Source organism: Zalophus californianus, chromosome 5 (genome assembly GCF_009762305.2).
Source record: "Zalophus californianus isolate mZalCal1 chromosome 5, mZalCal1.pri.v2, whole genome shotgun sequence".
NCBI lineage: Eukaryota > Metazoa > Chordata > Mammalia > Carnivora > Otariidae > Zalophus > Zalophus californianus.
The window spans coordinates 90243135-90265489 of NC_045599.1; the positions used below are offsets into that span (position 1 = coordinate 90243135).

At 50.4% G+C, this 22355-nt stretch overlaps 1 protein-coding gene across 1 annotated transcript in view; it reads right to left on the minus strand.

Moving 5' to 3' along the window:
* Positions 1-22355, minus strand: part of CPLX2 (complexin 2) — an 82788-nt gene that overhangs the window by 50987 nt on the left and 9446 nt on the right. The window contains exon 2 of the mRNA XM_027607117.2: positions 20029-20109. The gene's annotated coding sequence lies outside the window, so the exon portion shown is untranslated. The remainder of the gene's footprint in view (positions 1-20028; positions 20110-22355) is intronic.

The following is a 22355-nucleotide window of genomic DNA, read 5'->3' on the forward strand; positions in this document are numbered from 1 at the left end:
TCCTTGCCTGCCCATGGAGCTGTGTGCATGGGTCCCCCCAAGAGACCACCGGCGTCACCCTGACTCCCTGGTTGTGCCATGTCACCTGAGGCTAGGGGGACGGTACCTAAGGTGGCTGGGTGGAGGAGGTGGTGGCAGGCAGGTGTTGCTTCATGGCTGAAACTTCCCGTCCCAGAGGAAGGCTGCTGGCTTGGCCGTCCTGGGTAGGGGCCTCACGCACCTCCTGGAGGCAGCATGACCTACTTAGTGGTTTATACATGTGCTGTGCCACTCCCTGGCTTTGGAACCTGGGACAAGTTGCTTAATGTCTCTGAGCATCAGTGTTTTCAGTTGAAGAATGGGGCTAATCACCTCTCTCTCTTGAGTTGTGAAAATTAAGCCACAGAAGGTAGCAGACATCTCTCTCCTGCTCAGCTGTGGGCCTCCACCCACCCCCTAAGTAAGGAGGGGCCTGGTTCATGGCGGCATCTCCAGGCCGGCTCCGCCTTATTGTCCTTCTTTTCTGGCCTCTTCTGCCCAAATTTCCTCTCTTCTGGATAACAGGAACCATGTGTTTCTGCATTCGGAACCCCAGAGAGCACAGTGCAGGATGCAGCCGTGTGCGTGTGTGTGTGCGTGTGTGTGCGCGTGCGGGTGCGTATGTGTGGCAGAAGGGAGGTCATAGGGACCACCAGGCAGTGACATGGGACTAGCTTAGCAGCTTTGACGGTGCAGAAATCAGGCTTCAGGACAGCTCTGGGATGGGGGAGCTGGTAGCTGGTGGGGTCCAGCGCTGATAAGCGCATTACTGGCTAAACGTTGCATCTGTGCAGCCTGTGGCTGCAGGCCCTGGGCTAAGTCTCCGGGAGTTCTGGGCAGTCCCCCTCAGGATGTTAAGGGTTTGGGCCTCATCCCTGGCTCTGTGACTTTCTGACGGTGTACCTTTGGGCACAAAATGTGGTCTCTCGTTTCTTCTACTGTAGAGTTGGACCTCTGTTGTTCATGTCTCAGGGGGAGACAGGTGGTGGGAGATGCTTTGTTAGCCTGTGTATGGCTCGAAGGCATCATCCCCACCCAGATGAAACCTGGAGGTGCGGTGGCCTCTCCAAAAGCCCCAGCAGGGTTCAGACGAGATCGGGCGCATTCAGGGTGGTATGGCCGTAGACCCCAGCAAGGTTCAGAGGGCAGGTGGTGCTCCAGGCCCCCCTCATCCTCTTTGTCCTTTGGCAAACACTGACAGAGGGACTTGAGGGTCTGGTTTGGCTCTGGCCAACTGTCCTGGCAATAGGGCACCTTCCTGGAAGGAGTTGATGCCTCTTTGCAGAAGGTAGGCTTCTGAGCATCGTGGGAAGGGACCACGGTGTGGGCAGATGGGCCTGGCCCAATGCCCTCTCCGCTGTTTGTTTGCTGGCTGGCCTCAGGCCATCACCTGCCTCTCTGAGCTTCAGATCTCTGACAGGCTGGGGATGGTAATGCCTCCCTTGCAGGGCTGTTGTAGAAATCAAATGAGTGAAGTCTTAAGGCCACTCCCAAAAAGACCTGTGGGAAGCAAACTTTCCACCTCCTTGATGTTGGTATCTCCATCTGCCTTTGCCGCGCTTCGCCTGACCCCATGAGGCGAGGCAGTTCCCAAGATCATCTGTGAACCAAGGGCCAATCCCAGGGCTGGGAGATGATGCAGTGCGAGAGGCCCCATCAGGTGCGTGTGGGTGCATCTTGTCTTCGTGGCTGGTTTCTTTCCCTAGAACTCACTGTCTCCACCTGTCAAATGGGGGAGGCATCCCCATGGCTATGAATCACAGTGTCTCTAGGAACAGAAGGTGCCTCACACCTCAGGGTTTGCTGGGTTGCTATACCCAGGCATGGGAGCCTCAAAATGCACACAGGACAGAAATTGTCTGAGTATGCAGAGGCAGGCATGAATGCCTGAGGCATTTAGAAAAGGTGGGAGCTCTGGGGTTATCTAGGTCATTGAGGCTCAGAGAGGGACAGGGCTTACCCAAGCAAGACAATGACTTATTCGCACAGCAAGATAGCGACTGAGCCAGAACTACAACCCATAGTTCCGGTATCTCTTGGTTGGAAGAGGTTGAAATCATTTCGCCCAACCTCCCACCCAAGAGCGCCTGCTTATACACCTGCAGGGACAAGGAGCTCACTACCTAATGTGGCAGGTTATTCATTTGTAATAGCTCTGCTCCTTGGGTATTTCTTTTTCACCTTGAACTGCACGTCTGTTCCCAATCACTCCAACCTCGGCCCTCAGGATCAATATGCATTTCTTCCCCAGGTAGCTAGTCATCAGTAGAGATCACGTGCCCTGAGTCTTCCCGTTGTCAGGACTTGCAATTTTGCAGCTCCCTGTGCTAACAGGACAGATTCCAGACCCTCAACCTCTTGGTTGGTGAAGGGACTGCCATACCTTCTCAGGACTCAGATCCAGATTTCCAAAGAACAAACCATGAACATACTAGAGGCTGCCTCATTGAGGATGTTCAATAACTGCAATAACAATTAGGAATTTTTATTAGTGAAGACAAAATTGACTCAGAGGTAAAAGGGGAATTTTAAAGGCCTTTTATTTGTGGTTTGTTGCTTTTAATCTAAAAGCAAATAAAAGCGTCTGAGTGCCAGAAAAAAAAAGATGCAGTGAAATGTATGTTTTTTTTCTTTTTTTTCTTGGAGAGTTAGTCTGACTCTACTAAATTATCAGAGAATTATACCTAAAATAGATTCTACTGACTGTGAACCCCTTGGGGCAGAGTCTGGGTCTTTTCCATCACCCACAGCAGCCAGAGCTGGCCAGGACACACAGGAGGCGAATGAGTACAGAAATGAATTGGTTCAGTTGGTTGTTATTTTTAATGTGCAAAAGATCAAGTGCTTCTCCCAGCTCATTCATCTCCTGGACCTTAGAGGTGCGTTGAGCAGTCCTGGGTTTAACACCATGACAGGGATGCCTAACGCTAGAAGGAATGGCAGCCACTCTGGACAGCCCCAGGCCACCGTGGAAAGGAAGTTGAGAGGATAGCTGGTGGGTTTGCATTCCAAGCATCCATTTTCCTTTCTTTTAACAATGGCACCCAATTTCCTTTAGGAAAACTGCTTCTCCCCCTGCCTCCTTCCAGGGGGTTTAGGTGGTACTGAACCCCCAGCCCGGGGCCCCCAACAGAGGGCAAGTGACCAGGGTTTTTACCAATCAGTGCAGTCCATCCCTCTGGCTACAGTGATTGGCTCAGGGATGGGCATGTGACCCAAGAGAGGCCAATGAGAACTTGTGCGGGAGCTGTGGGGAGGCCTCCTTTCGTGGTTGGTTGCTAAGCGAGTGGGATCTAAGTCTGGCGCTCTCCCCGGCGAGGAGAGAACTTGCCTGAACGTGAAACCAATACGGGAAAGCAAAGCTAGGACACGGAGGGAAACTGAGATTTGCTCTCGTCGCTTGAGACCAGTCATGCTTGAGCCGCGCTCATCACGTATGCCAATAAATTGCCCCTTTTGCTCCGGACACTTTGAGTAGAGTTTCTTTCACTTTCAACTGAAAATATGTTGACCGGTAGGAGCGTACAAGAGGCAAAGTTCCTCTTCAGTTTTGAGAGAGAGAGCTAATAGGAAGCCCTTACTCTCCAAGCTTCCCTGGAACCTGGGTGGGGTTGCACACCAGTGCCTTCTCTCTTCCCACGCATGCAGAGTAGAGGGGTCGGTAGGGCGCAAAAAGCAGGGTCCCATCCTGGGAGAGTCCTTCCTGTCTCGCATCCACACATCCGATCAGCCACCAAATTCAATCCATTCACCTTCCTGAAAACGCTATCACAAGGGCCCGTCTTTCCATCTGTCTCACTGTTGGAAATGATCTTTTCTCACCAGGTTCAACTCTGAAGCTACCTCATGCTTCTCTCCCCACTCAATCAGTCTCACCCGCCCCTGCGGCCCCGCAGCACCCTGCACATCCCTCCGTCACGGTCTCCACCTTGCCCAGTGGTCCTAGGCTGTCTTTGTGTCCATTTCTACCCTTGGCGATGGGAGCTCTTGAGGGCAGAGCCAGGGCCCATGCATTCTGAGTCCCTGGCGCCTGGCACAGGGAGGTGCCTCACGGACCTCTGATACATCATGCATCGTGTCCACGGGCCCAGAGAGTCAGTTAGTTATTCAACCTCCGCCTTGTGGCAAGTCCAGGCGGTCACCCTCTCTGGCTACTGGGAGCTGAGATTTCTACTCCACCTTCATAGGCTGCCTTGAGGAAATCAGTGGGGTTTCCAGGAGGGTGGTGGAAATTTTCAAGGTATCCTGGTCCCAATGCCAACAAAAAACAGAGGTGGAAGTAGGTGGTGATGACCAAGAGCACTTTCCTGGCGGAGGGAGAGAGCCTCATCCCACCCTTGGCTCTTGTCTTAGAATTACCAGACCAGAAGAGGACAGCCCCTTTAGTTAATAACAGAGGGAGAACAGGGCAATGTTTTCCTAATCCCCAGCCCAAAGACATAAGCAATCAAATCTCTTACCCTGGCTTCTGTCAGCTTTTTAACAAGGAAGGGGGCGAAGGGAGGGAGAGGATGCCATCACCATGCTCGGGGCTGGGGGCTTCAACCCCATCATCTCTTCTTACGCGCCACAACCACTCAAGGAACAAGGTGCTATCCCCATGCCCCAGCTGAGGGACTGGAGGCTCTGAGAGGTGAGATCATTAGCCAAATTCACACAGCTGGTAAGAGGTGAGCAGAACTTCAAATCTGGTCTAAATGGCTACCTCCCCTTCATTCCAGCCAGGCCAGTACAGGGAAACAGTCAGTCTATGAGAACCCACTGGAATCCTGATCCTCCACTTTTTGGTCCAGTGGATTATGTAAACCACGAAGCCTCTCTGATGCTCAGTTTCCTCATATGCTCTGTGGGAATGACAGTCCCTGGCCGTTGTGTGAGAACAAAGTGGGAGAACATGTCTACTGCGTCTGGCTCATAGTAGGGGTGCAGGGAAGGTACTGGCTGCGATGACTTTTTCCCTGCCCTGCTCTGGACTTTCAGATCCCTTGGATGACCTATCACATTGTCAAGTTTTAAGTCAGTTGAAACTGGAGAGGTCAGATCTCAGCCTTCAGATCCCCCTGATCTGTGACTCCAGGCGAGTCCATTCACGTTTCTGGGGCTCAATTTTCTTCTCTGTGAAATGAGAGTGCTGGGCAGGATCACTCTTCCCCAACCTGGGGTCTCCCAAAGACAGTAACGGGTGGGGGATAGGGAGAGAGGGCATTTTCCAGGAGCAAGATGGGCCTGGCTAACGGTGTTGTCGTATTTCTTAGCTTTGGGTTGGAGTGATATTACCTCATGGCTTACCTCTTGCTGATCAAAGCTCTGACTGGCAGTTAAGTGTCTTTGATTAATAAAAAATGGGGAAAATGAATTAATCATGACTTAAATGCAGTGTGTTTGGGAAACAGAATTTTTAAAAACTCAAATCCACTGGGGCCAGGAAGGGAAAACAAAGATGTCCTTGATGGAGAGAGGTTGGAGACCCCTGTGGTGAATGTCCTTGGAGCCCTCCAATTGTGGACAAAAGACCTGTGTGGCCAGGGGCCTGTGGATGTTGCCACTAGGGATGGGAGGCTCGGTCCCTTTAAGGCTCTTCTCCCTGCAACCAAGCCCCAGGCCTCTGCGGGGGAGGACATGCATTATTGAAAGCGCATTTCAATACCTATTCACTCTCCTCCTCCTCCTGTGGGTGGCAATCACAGTTTACATAATCTGTCTCTCTGTCGTCCCAGGCAGCTGCTCCCTTCTGGCTGAGTGGTTTGAGGAGGGGGAGGGTGGGGAGAAGGGAGAGACATTAACCATGTACTGCCGCCTCAGGTAGTGGCCAGGTTGCCTTGGAACGAAGGAATGAGATCAGACTTTGACACTGCTCAGCCCTGGGTTCAAGTGTCACTTTCATGATGTGTGACCTTGGGTACACAACTTTGCCCCCTTCCGGGTGATCTTGATCCACTCCCCTGCCCTCCATTACAGTCTCTATGCTAATAGCTCCCAAACCTCTGTTTCCAGCCCAGACCTCTCTCCTGAACTCCAGGTCCACTTGTTAATGGCTTAGCTCTGTTTGTGTGTTCACAGACAGCCTAGGCTTAGCTTGTCTCAAACTGATCTCACCAGTCTTCTCCCAATCCGTCCATCCATCCACCCATCCATCCATTATCTATTCATCCATCCATCTATCCACTCATTCATCCGTCCATCCATTTAGCCATCTATCTAATCATCCATCCATCATCCATCCATTCAACCACTCATCCATCCATCCATCCATCCATCCATCCATCCATCCATCCATCCCATTTCCTAAGTGTCTAGCATTTGTCAACATTGGGAGCACAGCAACACACAAGACAGGCACTGTGTTTGCCCTCCCAATACTTTGTTGTGAAGGAGACAGACAGGTAAACAGAAATGATAATAAAGGTGATGAGGATGATGATAGATGATGATAAGGGAAGTGTAAGGTGCTGCAGGAGCACAGAAGGGGGTACCCAGCATAGCCTTGGGGGAATAGAGACTTTTTTGGAGGAGAAGTTGGAGATGTTTTTGGACCTGAAAGGTAAAAAAGAGTGAACCTTCTTTTCCTCTGTGTTCCTGTCTTCATTACCCAAGGGGATTGACACCCAGCACCCGTTCCTTCTTCTTGTAACACTGGAACGGCACCTCTCCGGGAGCACCTACCCCTTTCCTACTCATGGTCCTTATGGATTGGGTGGGAGGGTCATGTTATTACCAGCTCCAGGGGTGGGCGTGTGACCCAGGCCTGGCTATAGGGATGGATTAGGGATCTGTCCACTGAAATTCAACCCCAGAACTTTGCTGGAACCCTTGGGTTTGGGGCATCCTATTTCCCTTGACTTGCTCAGCTTGTGGAAGGGTAGTTGCTGTGTTGCCTTCCTGAGGGGGAGATCCTGCCTGAGAGCAATGCCAATGTTGAGGAGAGCAGAGTCGAGAGACGTAGAGAGTCTTGAGGCCATCATTGGAACCCCTGGATCCAGGTGTGCCCGATGACAGCAACATCAGACTTTTCTTTTTATTTTAAGTCATTTTGTGTTAGGTTTCTGTCACTTGCAGTTGAAAGAGCTCTCATTAACAGTAAAGAGTCTTATTAACAGTAGGAAAGCATTTTCTCATCCTTTGTCTTATTTGATTTTCACAACAGCCCTAGAAGTCTGTTTACAGATGGTGACATGAAAGCTCAGAGAGTTGAGTCAGTGGGACGCAGCCCAAGTCTGTCAGACACCAAAGCCTGTGTTTTATTTATTTATTTATTTATTTATTTATTTTTTAAAGATTTATTTGTTTATTCATTTGAGAGAGTGAGAATGAGAGAGAGAGAGAGAGTACATGAGAGGGAGGAGGATTAGAGGGAGAAGCAGACTCCCCGCCGAGCAGGGAGCCCGACGTGGGGCTCGATCCCGGGACTCCAGGACCATGACCCGAGCCGAAGGCAGTCGCTTAACCGACTGAGCCACCCAGGCACCCCAAAGCCCATGTTTTATTAAGGGTACTTTGGAGATTAAACAAGAAGGATGCTAGAGAGTAGGATTTCGCTTTGAGCGGAGAGGGCACTGAAGAACTGGTCCACAGGAGAGGACCTTCCTCCTCACAGTCAGCCCACATTCCATTACATGACCGTGGTTCAAGCTCTGACTGAAACGTCACCTCCTCCATGAAGCCCCCAGGAACGCCCCTCCTTGATGCTCTTCAGCCACTGTCAACGTCTCATTTATAGCATCGGTCACTTTCAGCCTCCCCATTTCACTTATGTCAGTGCATGACTCATCTCCCTTTCAGGGAGGTCTGTGCTTTACTCATCTTTGATTAGACCCAAGCTCCTTGCCCCATGCCTGGCACCCAGTAGGGGTTCAATGCATTTTTTTAAAAATAAGTATTTGAAGTAAATTAATGTCCAGATAAGAAGTATATTTAGGATGGGAATCAGAGTGACAGGGAGCCAGAGAGAGGAAAGTTGAGCTGAGACCCAGAGACAGAGAGAGACATCCAGAGAAAGGGAGAATGAGTCAGTGAGGAAGTGAAAGACAGAGGGATGGGGCAGGCCTGAGAAGGAGAGGCGGAGAGAGTGTTCCGGGTGTGGAGATCTGGGAGGGCCTGCTGGCCTTGACTGGGGTGCAGATGACCTTACTCCTGGTGTGTTTTAAGGGAACCATCTGGAAAGGACTTGGTTGGCCCAGAACCCAGGAAGGTTGGAGAGATAAACCCTATGGGATGGATGGAGAGTCACTGCTGAGTTAAGGAAGAGTCCCTGTGACCCCCTCCCACTGCCACAGGGGCCGGGAGAGCCGAGCCAGTTGTGAACTACTGCACCTGAAGGAGCTGGTAGGGCTCCACTGTGAGGGAAAGGGGGGGACAAGATAGCTGGGGGTCAGCAGCACCTAGAACCTCCTCATGCGGCCTCCTGGGACCTCCCCACCAGTGGTGGCGATGCTCTGACCCTTCCCTCCAGAAGCTGCCTTTGGACCCCAAACCAGAGAAGGACCCAGCCCTGCAGGTAGCAGGCCTGTGAGTTGCTCCGCTCTGTTCTGGGCCTGGGTGGTCCCCCAGCTGCCCCTCTCTCCCTCACAGCTTTGGCCTTCACCCTCCATGGCCCCGAGCACCATCCAGAAGTGATCTGATCTATTGTATCCATCTGCTGGTTTCACATCCATCTCTCCCCCTGCAGGGGGATCGCCAAGAGGACAGGAACCTTGTGGGTCTCCTAGCGCCTAGCAGGGTGCCTTGAAGGCCCCCCAAAGGCTGCGTGGGCTCGTGCATGGAAGAGCAGACAGGATGGCCGCGTGTGGGGTGTGTGCGGTGGGGGTGGGGCCGCTGCTTGGCGGTAGCCTTGACGAAGCACTTTACCAGGCAAGGCTCCCAAAATAAAGGCGTCTGGGCTCTGAGATGAGAGCCCTTGAGAAGAGAAAGGCCCTTCTGGGGCTAATTGCCTGGCTGGCAGCCAGCATGTGGGCAGCTGCGGGGAGGTTCTAGGGGAGGGGCGCTCTTCCTGTCCCTGCCATGCACCTGCTGTCTGGCGGGGAGGAAGCCGAGAGGGGCCTGCCCTGTAGCCGCGTGAAATAAGAGGATGCTGCCCCTGCGACTCTGGGAGGAGACAGCCGAAGGACCGGGCTGGAGGCAGGACATGGAGCCACACCAGTCCTGGAAGTGGACAGGGAAGGAAGGAGCATGTGCCCGCCGAACCAGGGGCTGCTTTGTGCCAGGCGCCATGCTGGCTCATGGGCTTCTCTCCATAAGGCTCTGAGGAGGGGGCTGTTGAGGCAGATGAAGAGTCTGAGGCCCAGGGAGGTAAAGTGACTGGTTCTGGGCCACAGAGTGAGTGGTGACAAGGCCAGGCAACTCAGGTTGGCCCAATTCCTCCCTTCACGCCACCAGGCATCCAACACGATAATGGGATTGGGGGTCACTAGGCTTCTGGTGGCTGCTCACCTCGGCTGGGGCTTTTGGTGAGATGCAGGGAGAGGGGAGGGAAGAGAGGAAAGGAAGGGAAAATTTCCTCTTGTGTAAAATAGTGAGGTAGATGTTCTTAGAATTGTTTCTTTACCTTTCTTTTTTTTTTTTTTTAAAGATTTATTTTATTTGAGAGAGAGAGTGTGTGAGCAGGGGGAGAGGTAGAGGGAGAGGAAGGGGGAGAGAGAACCTCGAGCAGATTCTGCACTGAGTGTGGAGACTGACGTGGGGTTCAATCTCATGACCCTGAGATGGTGACCCAAGCGAAAATCAAGTCAGACGCTTAACTGACTGAGCCACGCAGGCACCCCTCTACTTTTCTTTCTGTTCCTTTCTCTTCTATTCCTTCCCCGGCTTCCTGCTCCTGCCCGAGATTGATGAGGAAATGAACCTAGCTCCATGCTGGAGCTCTACACTTAGCTCCAACTATGAGACCTTGGGCAAGTCATTTCCCTCACTCATCTTTGAGATGTTGATAACAATTTTGACCTCTCAAGGAGGCTGTAAGAATTTAAAGAGGGAGTAGCTGAAGCTCTGTGCCTAAGTGAGATGTCATGGGTGTTAGCCAGAGGTTCTGGAGAATCTGCTTCTATACTTCCAGTCACCCTACTTGGCTGCCTGAGATGACTTTCTTTTTTTTTTTTTTTTAGGATTTTATTTATTTATTTGAGAGAGAGAGAATGAGAGACAGAAAGCACGAGAGGGAAGAGGGTCAGAGGGAGAAGCAGACTCCCTGCTGAGCAGGGAGCCCGATGTGGGACTCGATCCCGGGACTCCAGGATCATGACCGGAGCCGAAGGCAGTCGCTTAACCAACTGAGCCACCCAGGCGCCCTGAGATGACTTTCTAAAATGAAATGTAGGCCTTGTTCCTCAAATTCCAGGGACATGAACAAGCACTTCAGGAAAGAGTATGTCCAAATAGCCAGTAAGCATATGAAAATGTGGTCAACCTCACTAGTCATCAGGGAAATGCAAATTATAACTCTAACCACTATGTTCTCATCAGAATGGCTAAAATGGAAAGGACAGAAAATGCCAAATATTGGTGAGGCCATGGAAATACTAGAACTTTCATACAGTACCGGAGAGAGTATAAATCAGGACTCCCATTTTGGAAACAAAACATTCAACAGTATCTCCTAAAGATGAACCCACATCGCCTATAATGCACTGATTCTACTCCTTTGCATAAACCCAACAGAAATGTGTATTTATGTTCATCCAATGGCACGTACAAGAATCTTAATAGCAGCATTTTTCATGAGTCCTAAGCTGGACACAATTCAAATGTCCATCACCACTAGAATGGATGAATACATTTCGGTATAGTCAAGTATATTGTGTATTAACATTATAATATACTATATGTAATTCCAAATATAATTATATTGGGAATATAATTTAGCAATGAGAATGAATAACATGAGAGAGTGCCACAACATAATGCAACACCATGGAAGAATTGCAAACATAATGAGTGAAAGAAGTCAAATACTAAAGAATGCATGATATCATTTATGTGACATTCAAAAATAAGCCAACTAATCAATGAGGTTAGAAGTCAGAATGGTGGGTCCTTTTCTGGGAGGCGGTGATGAAAAAGGAGCACAAGGGGCTTTCAGGGAAGCTGCTAAGTTTGTTTCTAGCTCTTGGGCTGGTGACACGGGCATGTTCACTTTGTGAAAATTCATTGAGCTGTAGATGTATGATATGAGCACTTTTATGAATGTAGATTATGTTTCAATAACATTTTCCTGCAAAACCTCCACCCTGCCGTGGCTTCCTCCTGGCCTCGGACCGGGTCCCAGCTCCACCGTGTCATCAAGGCCCTCTGCTGCCTGCTCCGGGCCTCTTGTCATCACTTCCTGCCTTAAGTAATGGGAGACTGGATAGGTTTTTCCACATGCCAGGCTATTTCTCACCTCTGGGCCTTTGCCTATGTTGCCCCTTGGCCAGGCCTCCCTTTCTCCCCATTTTGTCTGCCTCCTCATCCTTTCCTGAACACCCATCCCCGGGTGGGCCAGGTACCCCTCCTCTGATCTCCCATGGTCTTCATCCCGCACTTCCTTTTATCTCAGCAATCTGCATATGGTTTTCATATTATTATTACGTGCCTGACCACTCCCGCAAGATGAGGGCCTATGGCTCATTAGTCCCTCTGTCCCCAGTGCTCAGCATGGGGCCTGGTATGTAGAAAAACTGAATGCTTGCAGAATGAATGAAGGGACAGAAGGGATCTTATGTGCCCCTCTGGTGCTCGCCTCATTTAATCAGGCTGGACCTCCAACACTGTCTTGTGACAGTCTCTCAGAGATTTCTCTTCTCCAGGATAAATGTCTCCAGTTGTGATCCTATCTCTCTTGTGATGGATTTCTCTGTCTTCTCTCTGGGAACCAGAAATGGACACATATTTCCCTACCCTGAATGCCTCACCTCCTTCATTCTTACCACACACAGTTCCCCAGTCAACTCCTGGGGGCCAAGGTGGTGATTGGTCAACCAAAGGGAAGAATTGGGCCAGGCAGCTTTCCCTCAAACCCTAGACCCTAGGGACATCAGATCCTCTCACCACAAATACCATGGGAGTGGTCTGGAAGTGAAGTGGGATGCTTGGGGGGTGAGCATGCAGTGGTGAGCTTCTTGTCACCAGAAGCATGCAAATGGAAACTGGCTGACTGCAGTTGGGGGCTGCTATTACTGGGAGGTTAGACTTAGTCCCTCCAGCCCAATGGGGAAAAGGAAGGGAAAGGACATCAACTGAGGTTCTGTGCAGCAGGCCCTTTACATATGTAATCTCTTAGACTCTGCACAGTTAGTCTGGGAGGAAGATGTTATCACTGTGCCTATTTTAAAGATGATGAAACTGAGGCTCAGAGAAGTGCAGGGTCTTGCTAGGAATTTGAGTTAGCAGAAAGAGTTGAAATTTGAATCCAGGTCTTCCTGGCTCCCAAGCTGGCCCTGTTTCTAGAGCATCTCCTCTTAGAGTCTGTGATTCCATTCCGAGGCAACATCTGCTATTGTATTGCGCCCCGCATGATGAAGGCCTGGCAAATGCCCTGGAGTCCCCCCATCCCCCCGGCCATTGGCCGAGGGTCTGGGTAAGGCTGAAGGCAGGGGTCAGGATCCCTGAGTGCACTGGCATTTGATCACAGAGGAGAGCAGCCCTGTGAACAGCTGCAGTCACTCCCAGGTCGTCACGGACCTCACGAGATGCTAAGGGGCCAGGTGGTGATTTCACTCTAAATGGTTTGCTCATTGGCCTTTGACCTCCATTTTCCATCAACTTGATTTTCATTTCCTAATGTTTACTGATTCGAAAAATAAGGAGAGGTGGAAAGCTCAAGCGAATGAAATTCCCTCCTCACGCTCTTCCCATTTTTCCAGATGTCTTGAGTTAAACAGACAAATTAAAAGGCGCTTCCACGTGCTGATGGTGAAGAGCCTCGTGGCTTTCCGTGCGCGATGGGCCCTGGGTGCCTCTGCCCGCCAGCAGCTGAGCCTACCTGTTGGACCCGGGGCTTCTGCGCACGGCCAGCTGGAGCCCAGGGTCTGTGCTGCGAAGACATGGACTTAGTCAACCCGTGGGCTCCACCCATGTTTCCAGCCCCTTGTAATGACACAGCTCTCGGGACCAGTTCTGGCCAAGGTGCCCTGAAGGGAGCCGACAAATGCCCCTTGCAGGCTGAGGTATTGGTGTGGGTGGGGGTCTCGGCTCGCTCTCCTCCCCTGCCACCTAACAGTGCAGCCAGCCTGTGTCTCTGAGTCACCGCTTAGAAGGAAGCTACCTGGAGAACTGCTTGGCTCCGTAGTGGACGTCACGTGAGGGAGACACACGCCCTTGCTGTATTAAGTCACAGAGGTTTCAGATTAATTTGTGGCCATCTTGACCACGGCAGTCCCTTCAGCTCCCCCTCCATCGATGCCGCAGTGGCTCGAATGTGTCAGGCACTCGGCGGGGCATCGATGGAAGGCATGGTGGGCATCCTCACCCTCTAGGAAGCACCGTTAAAGAGCAGCAGATGGCAACAGCTGAGTTTTTATAATGCAGAGTGTCGGTGCTGTGATGGGAGGAAATAGAGGGTCTGTGGGAATCCAAAGAAAGGATGGCAAGGTCGACGGAGGGGCAAGTCACAGAAGGCTTCCTGGAGAAAGTGACTTCTTAGCTGGGTTGTAGTGGATGAAGAGAAGTTTGTTCAGTGGTCACAAACTGGTGGTTTGTATTGTTTGGTCAGCACAATATTTAAACTGTTTTTCTGGTAGTTAACAATACTTAAAATGGAGGAGTCTCACAAAAAATCCGGATGTGAGGATTTACTTAAAAAAATCGGGATATCGATCAACACTGAGGCCATGAGTCTGTGTAGCAACAATTGTCTGGAGCTAGCAGAACTGCCCCCTTCGACAGGCATGCATGTTCCAGATCACCATAGTTCCTTTCATGTGCTTGCTTCCCGCTAGCCCTGCAGACGGCTGGGGCTGCAGCCCTTGAGTGAGTAATCCTCATTAGACTTCCTCAGCCCAGAGATCCTTTTCAGCTCTGGGGCCAAGGAAGAGCCTTATCCAGCTTTCTCCCTCCCTCAGCTCATTAGAGGATCCAGGAGCCCCTCGCTGGAAGTCTGAGGGGCTCCGGTCTTGACTATGGCTGACTACTGGCCCCAGATCAGGACAGTGACCCTGGTGCAGCCAGTGTGGGAGAAAGGAAGCTCCAGGGATGGCTCCGAAGAGCCAGGCCCAGGGGCCCACGTTGCCTGATCCTCCCTTGGCTCCTCATGGTAGACATTTGCTGCTTTTGGCAGCCCAAAATCCATTTCTCCTCCTTTTAGCAACAGTCCCTTGATTTTCTTTTTGAGGATCACCCCTTCCTCAGTGCTCAAATCTTGGAGGGAGTCTGATCAAGCTTCCTGCTCTCTGCTGGCCAAGAGGAGGACACAGGCCCCAAGCCAGGCCAGCTGGTGCCCCTCCTGGGGCTGTGGGTCACCAGCAGAGTGAGGCAAGGAGGAACAGATGTTGGGGCTGATACATCCCACAGGGGGCTCTCAGAAAAACTGGCCTCCGTTCCTACTCCCAGGCCCCTGGTCTTCTCTGGTTCCTGCCCTTTCCTGGGCCTGATGGTCAGCTTTCTTTTGGTTTCTAGGTGCTGATAACCTCTCAATAACCCCTAATTTCTGCTTGATTGGAGCAGATTTGGTTTCTGTTGTTTGCTACCTACACCCATACACAGCCCCTCTCAAAGGCAGGTGTGAACTGTTGGGGTTCACACTGGATTTCTTTGAATGCCAAGCCGAGCTTACACAGGCTGCAGAGGCAGGCTTTGCCTTTTCCTTACCCTCAGCTCCTTCCCCGCCCCCGCCCCACCCCCTTCTGGAGCCATTGGGTCATCCGTTGCAGTCCCAGCCTCGCCAGAAACCAGAGGGCTGGAATTTCTTCCAGACACACCCTCTGGCGGATAGCCCTGACCATCCTGACTGCTGCTGGGCCAGTCGTGACCCCTGGACTCCCCGCTTAGCCTGGAGGCTCGGGGTCACCTGTCCAAACAATCTGGCTCATTAGGATGGGGCCTCCTTGGCCTCCCCAGGACAAGACTTGACTTAAGCCTGTGGATGAGTCTGGAGCCATCTTGCTTGTGGGCCCAGCACGGGCTCTGGAGCTGTGTGAGTCCTTGTGGTGCTTCTGTCAGACTGGCTTTTCTCTCGGTCAAGACCACCTTTATCTTGTTTCCATGCATAAATCCTCCTGTACTATTACCCAGTACTTTACACCAAACAAAAATAACCCGCTCGTTTTTTAATCTTTAATACATATATTTCTAAAGGGAACATGAGATCACTCTCATAAACACGAAACCTGCATCATATTCTATAAATGGCAGGTAATGGTAAAAATAAGGATGCGAAAAATATAACATTGCTATTTAATTTCAGCTAGATACTATTGCTGGAAAGCTGGGCCTCTTGGTCCAAAAGGAAGATCAGTGTTACAGAGGCGTTAAGTAGATGCTGACCTCCAATTGGGAATTCCTCCTTGATGTAATCAACTGAAAAGGAGGTAACTCTCTCCCAGTGCTACTTAAATTGTGCCTGGATAACTCTTAAAATGGCCTCATGGACCAGTGATGGTTGGTGCCCACTCTGGAAATCATTGCTTCTGTAGCCTCTATCTGTTTCAAGATCCTGTGGCTAGGTGCCTTTCCCTACTTGACCCCAGCTGCCCACCTGCCCTTGGCCACGGCTCCCGACTCGTACCGACCTCACTGTATTACAGGCTGACCAGGCCTGGGTGTCTACCTTGCCCCCGTGGATGAGCTTGGTTCTAGGTCCAGCCATCTCAGGGAATTGAGAGAAGAATACAAGAATGAAGTCTTTAGAGCCCGTCCTAAGCGACAGACATTGATAGGTATTTTACTCACATTATCTCAGTTTTCCCCACATTTCAGTCATTCTTCTACCACCTTCATGATTTCTGCCGTATCAGTGCTATTCATTTACCTTGTAGTTTTCTTTAAATTGATTTGTCTTTTAAAAAGTTCAGAATTTCATTTTAAAAGGAAATGCTATATTGTCCCCATAAATCAGAGAGTTTGGTGTGCCAGTTATATTTTTCTAACATGCATCATTTGTGAGCTATTAAAGTAATAAATGTTCATCCATCTACCACCTAAAATCATCATGCACACACCATCAATCACCCATGTACCAGCCCTTGGGAAATACTGTAACTCCTTAGTTAATTCTCATGTGTTTCTGGAAGGGTGGTTTATAGGTAAGAAGGTGGAGGCTCAAAGCATTCCCTTCCTGAAGTCCCACAGGCAGAAAGTCTTGGGGCTGAGATTTGAATCCAGACAGTCTAACTCCACATGCCAAGGCTCTTTCAACACTAGTGCTTTCCAAATGGATTTTTTTTTTTAAATCCAAAGAATCCGTTAAAAATGAAAATGTGTTTGGAAATCCAACATATAAAGCAGATAAAGTTGGAGCTTTTAAAAATTATTTAAATGGGATTGTTGGGTGCAGAGATTCTTTTTTTGAAACTTCTCTTGCCCTAATCCATCCTACAGTGGCCCCTGAGAACCTGTCTCAGCAGCCCGGGACTCTGAGGGATGTTATTTTGAAGCCACGCGGCACCACCCTATCTCTTGACTTCATTTAGTCCCATTTTCCCCATGAGCCAAACTCCTGAGGAGCAACTTCTGGGTCTATGTTATCTTTCCTGGCTGGGCATCTCTACCTTGGACCTTTGCCATTTTGAAATCTTGAAATTTTCCACTGGCATTGTAAGCCTTCCTCTGACCTAATTATTCATTCGTCAAACACGGATGTCTAACCTGTACCCAGATTTTTAGATGACACAAGAGGAATAGATGTAGTGTCTTTGATGTGTTCCCAAGCCCATGTGGGAGACAGATAGACACAGCCAAATACAGAAAGGGTTGGAGCAGCCCCTGTTCACCTGAGTCTCATTGTTTTCTCAGTTCCTGCCTCCTTTAGGTGGCTGGTTGCATCCAGTTTGGAGCAGTGCCTGAGATGGAGCCCGTGAAGGGACCCCAGTGGTGCCAGAGGTCTTGTCTGATTCCCCACTATGATTCCTGGGTCACTGTTCCCTTTAGCAACCAATGCCTGATTTAAGTCTGGACTTAGAATCATACCTTACTCAGACCCCTCAAACCCTCACTCCAACAGGAGGACCAATTTACAATCGTGCCAGCATCTGCAATGTGGAGCTTTGACTGCCTCCTGGCCTCAGCCTGCCTTCTCCCCTCATGGCTGCCCCCTGCCTCAACCTAGAGATCTCCCACTGAAGTGTGTACCCTTAAAGGGCCCTCTCTGCCATGAAGAGAAGAAATTTGTCACTCTAAAATTATGGGAAGATCCTGTCACAGTTCCAATAAGTTTTAAAGACATTCAGCCTGTGGTACCCCCTGACCAAGCCAAGATTTCTACCCTTTTCCCTCAGCCCTGGCGACGGCCCTGGTTCTCTCCAAGATGCCTCCATCTTTGGAAGGTGCTAAATGTCCCCAGAACATCACACTTGGGGTTTCCCCCATGCTATGGGACCTGGTCTAAGCTAAGCTTGAGTTCTAAGAAGATTCTCCCTTGGTAGGTCCTAGAATTGGGTCTATTAGGAAACTCAAAACAAGTCAATTCAAGCCAAGTCAACTCAGTTCAACTCTACTCAGCTTAACTCAACTCAGCTCGTTTCAATGCAATCCATACTGTGTATTTTTTGCCTACCCTGAGCTAGGCTCTAGTTTTGGGAGAGGTAGAATCCAACAGTTAATAAGACACAATGTTTACTCTCAAGGAGTTTTCTCTTCTCTAAGAGAAAGAGGTGGCTCTTTTCTGGCCTGGAGACATCCCAACCAGCAGCATAATTCCTGGGGTCTGCTCCCCCAGACTTCACAAACTACCCTCCTGAGATTGTATGACTTCAAGACTTCAGATTGCAGTCAGTTGGTCCCTTACCCTTTAGGATATGGTTCGTATGGGTCCGGAGTCATTCATTTATTCACAACTTGCATTTGAGCACTTACTATGTGCTAGACACTTTATAGACATTATCTCATTTAATTCTCACACCAGCAGTGCAGGTACAGAACCAGTACCTGGCCAGTTAAAATTTAACCCAGCCCTAATTCCAAAGCCCATGTTCTTTCCATCTCATCCCACTGTCTCTTAGAACAATTGGACAGAATCATTAATAAAGGATGTTTAAACAAACACATTCCATATGGAGGGAAAGAGTGGATTAATGAATATTTTATGTAAAGCAAAATCTCACCTGACCAGTTTATTAGACTTCTTTGAGAAGCGAACTATATAGGGAGATAAAGGGTGACTTTCACAAAAAGCCTTTGTCAAATTTCCATCCCAAAGCCTATTAATAAAATTGATTCATTATAGAATTGGGCAGAGGTGGGTGGTGAGTGGGAGGGAGTCTATTTTTGCATGGATAGGGAACTGGCTTAGAGACAAGGAAGAGAGGGTGAGGAGAAATAGGTGCTTTTTCAAATGAAAAACTAGGGTTCCCCAGGAACTGGTGCTGAGTTTGGTCTTATATAACATGCAAGCCCACATGCATTGAGTGCCCAGTGTGTGCATTTCCTGCAGTAAGTAGGGGGGATACACCCCAAAACCAGACTTAGCTCCCCTCCTGGAGAAGCCCAGAGAAAGAAGTGCTCAGTGACATCTCCAAGTGTTCAGAGGACAGACAGCTCTGGAGGGGCTAAAATGCCAAGACACTGGACATAAAACAGAAGATGGTGGCCAGGAAAGGGGAAAGAGCCCCTTGCAGCAATCTGAAGATCTGAGCTCTAGGACCAGTCTGTTACTGACTAGCTGTGGTACACTGGGCAAGGTCCTTCCCTCTCTGGGTCCCAGTTTCCCCTCCTGGACAAGGAAATAATTGGACTAGATGCTCTGTAAGGGTGTGGTGTTCTGGATGGAGGACAAGGATCTGAAATAGAACCTGATTATGAGAAAGTCTCTATTTCCCGTGGCCAAAATGTCTCCTTCTGTGCCTGCACCGAGATGGGGGACCACTCTGCCTCTGTCTCATTTGTGAACAGTGAGGATGAGGCAGAGAGCCATGAGGTCTGTGATGCTGGGGCTCGGAGCCCAGCCTGGAATCCCTCAGTGGCATTCATTGCGTGTGACTCAGCATCATAAATAGCTCCCATCTGGATGAGCAATGATATCTATAGCGATCAAGCGATCTCTATATCCACACACACTCTCTCTGTGCAAATATGTGGCTCACTGTATGCTAAATACGAGGTGGCCTGGAGACGTTCCTCCTCTTAAAAGACTATTTGGTATGAAACTCAAGACTGTTTATTTAAAGAAACAAGTTTACAACTATGCACATTGGATTACTGGTAGTGGGTGGTGGGGAAGAGGCAATGTGGATGAAGGGATGCTGGGTGTGATCCAAGATTGGGGGCCACCTGACAGAGGGGCTGAGGCCGACCCCTCCACCTTCATCCTTCTGTCTGCAGCAGGAGGGGTAACGGATACCATACATGAGATGCTTGAGATCCTGGGGTCGAGGTACAGGGAGGGGGGTACTGTTGAGTTCATCAGCACAGGAAGCCACAGTTAGCAGAAAGAACATAGGAACTGGGGGGACAGGAGAGCCAGGTTCCAGCCCTGCTCTGCCCTGCCATTGATTTTGAACAGTTCATTAATTCACTCATTCATTCATCAAGTATGTACCAAGCACAGACAATATGCACAGGCCACATGGGGATACAGACAAGAAAATGTAGGTTGGAATTCAGGCGTAGCCACCTGCCAGCTGTAAGTGCTTTCCTGTCTCTGTGCTTCAGCTTCCTTATCTGTAAACTGGGGATAATACCTCCTAAGGTTTAATGCACAAGAAAGTGCTTCTCTGTTGTAAATGGCTAGCACCATTCCACCACATTACCCACTTGATCCATCTCCTTTCCACTTGGGAGTGTTCTTGGGGATCACGGAGGGGAAATGTCATCCTGACCCCCTTCACCAGGGCCCCAGGAGTCGGGGCCCTGAACACTACCCATGGGAATGACCCTGGGCAGTACACTTACCTTTGCTTCTTGGCTGAGCTGAGATGTAGGGGCCTTCAGTCAACGAGCAGAGCAGGTCGCATGCCAGAGATGTACAGCTTCCTGGAGGAGGAGAGAGGGTGTTCAGGGGTGAGCGGAGAGAACTTCTGGGGCAGTTCATTGGGGTGCCCGGAAAGGGCACTGAACCCCAGACTCCAAGGAGGACATTCCTTTGCTTCTCCTGAGGCCACCACAGACCCCGGGGTTCCAGCAAGGGACTGGGCAGGATGGGACCCTACCTGGCATCAGACCCAACCCCTGCCCCCACCTCACCTACTCCCGTGATACCAGTTGCCCTTCTTGGCCACTGGCTTGGCAACGCTTTTATGGTACCGCTGACCATACTGCTTCCTGACTTAAATGTGATTTCTGACCCATGTCAATGGGTGGGGCTTACTGTCAGTCATGTCTGGATTTGAATTCTGGCTTTGGGAAAATCCATGACATCTCCCCAAGCCTCAGTTTCCTTGTGTGTAAAATGGGGGCTGCTAACAGTCCCAATCTCATACATTAAGTGCCATATAAGCGCTTGTTGTAATCATTGTCATCTGTGTTGACTAAGAATATCTGTGAAGATGTCTATTAACTTGTAGCCCCTCAAATTGCAGTTACCTTCCCCTGCTTTCTCCTAGGAGGCACCAGGTACTCCTGAAAAGACAAGGGCACGTTCCATGACTCTGTCTCCGGAGCCTTGCATGGATCCTGACAGAAAGTGGGTGCCCAGTGAACATGTGTTGACTGAACAATGCTCCTCAGGTTTGCTGGGTTTGCCTTCACAAAGTTAGGGTTAGTGAGGTTGATGTTCTCCCATTTTACAGAGGAGAGCACAGGTTGCAGAGAGGGAAGGTCATCTGCTCTGCTTCCCACAGGGGTGAGTGTAGACCGGATGAGAACCCACAGTCCCTGATCTGCTTCCCCACCCCCAACCCCCAGCCCTGCAGTCATGGCCTCTCCTGGCTGGACCCCAAAGCCGCAGCAACCGCAGCCACCTGTGTCCAACCTGGTGCCGCCTCCCCCACTGTTGCCCTTCATCCGGTAACCACAGTCCTGCTGTGACTCAAGAAAGGGGACATCCTGGTCCTTTCCAGAGCTGGGGACCGAGGAGGTGCTCTGGATGATAGACACGGTTTGGATGAAGCAAGGATTCCAATGGATCAGCCGACTCAAGCTCCTTCCCGGGACGGGTGGTGTTCTGGGACCACCCTGGGAACACAGCACCTAACCCCTTGGTCTCCACTGCTCCAAGGCACTCTTACCTCCTCCTGCAATCTCCTCCCGCCCCAGTCCCACCACTAGACTCAGAGCTGAGCTCGGCAGGGCCCATTCCCCAGAGCCCGGCACTTAGCAGGACTCGATAAATATCTGTTGGGTGAGTGAATGAACGAGTAAATAGTGGCTGAATGACTGTGTCAGGCCGTGTTCTAAATCCTGGGGACACCGCAGGGAAAAGGGCAAGCATGCTCTGGCTCTCGGGGAGCTGACAGTATTTGAATTTAAAACTAGCAACCGGATTGGAAAGAGGGCAGATGTTACTGTTCCCCAACTGGCCAGGTGGGGAAGTGGGGAGGGAATGTTTGTGAGCCTGCTGACTGCCCTGGGGAGCACCTTGGAGCCAGAGGTGGCCTCCCTGGTCTCAGGCAGGGCCATCTGTGCCCTAAGTGGGGAGGCTGACCTTTAAGAAGGCCAGGAAAGAAAGGTGGTGCAATTGTGTATTTAATGTCTACCTGCCGAGTCCCTGACTGCTAGCACACTGCCTGGCACAGAGTGGATACTTAAATTTTTGTTCAATGAATGAAGCCATTTGTTCACTGGGTGGGCAGAGTGTGTCAGGATGACTCAGGTCTAGGGGCTGGTGGGAATCAAGAGTGCTAACTCTCAGAATTACTACAACGTCCCCTTGACGGGGCTTCGCTGTTCTCGGAGCCCATTCACATGGCAGTTACTGTTCTCCCCGTGCAGGTGAGGAGGACACGGAACACACATGTATGAGTGAGCACACTGCGCTGGGCGCTAGTGGTATTCACACAAACAACAGGGCAACAGCAGGGCAAACAACAGGGCAAGCATGCTCCATGTTTTCAGTGTATCTGTGATGTGCCAGGCCCTTCACATCCACCTTCTCTACTACTCCCATCCACCTGGCAAGGCGAAGGTCACCATCCCCATCACACAGAGGAGGGCACAGAGGCTCAGAGGAGGCTTGATCTTGCACAGTTGGAACCTGGGTCTCACTCTAGGAGTGAGGTGTAAAAAGCGCACAGTCTAATGGGGACCCAAACAGGAAAGAGGATAGTTAAAATCCAGCCCCA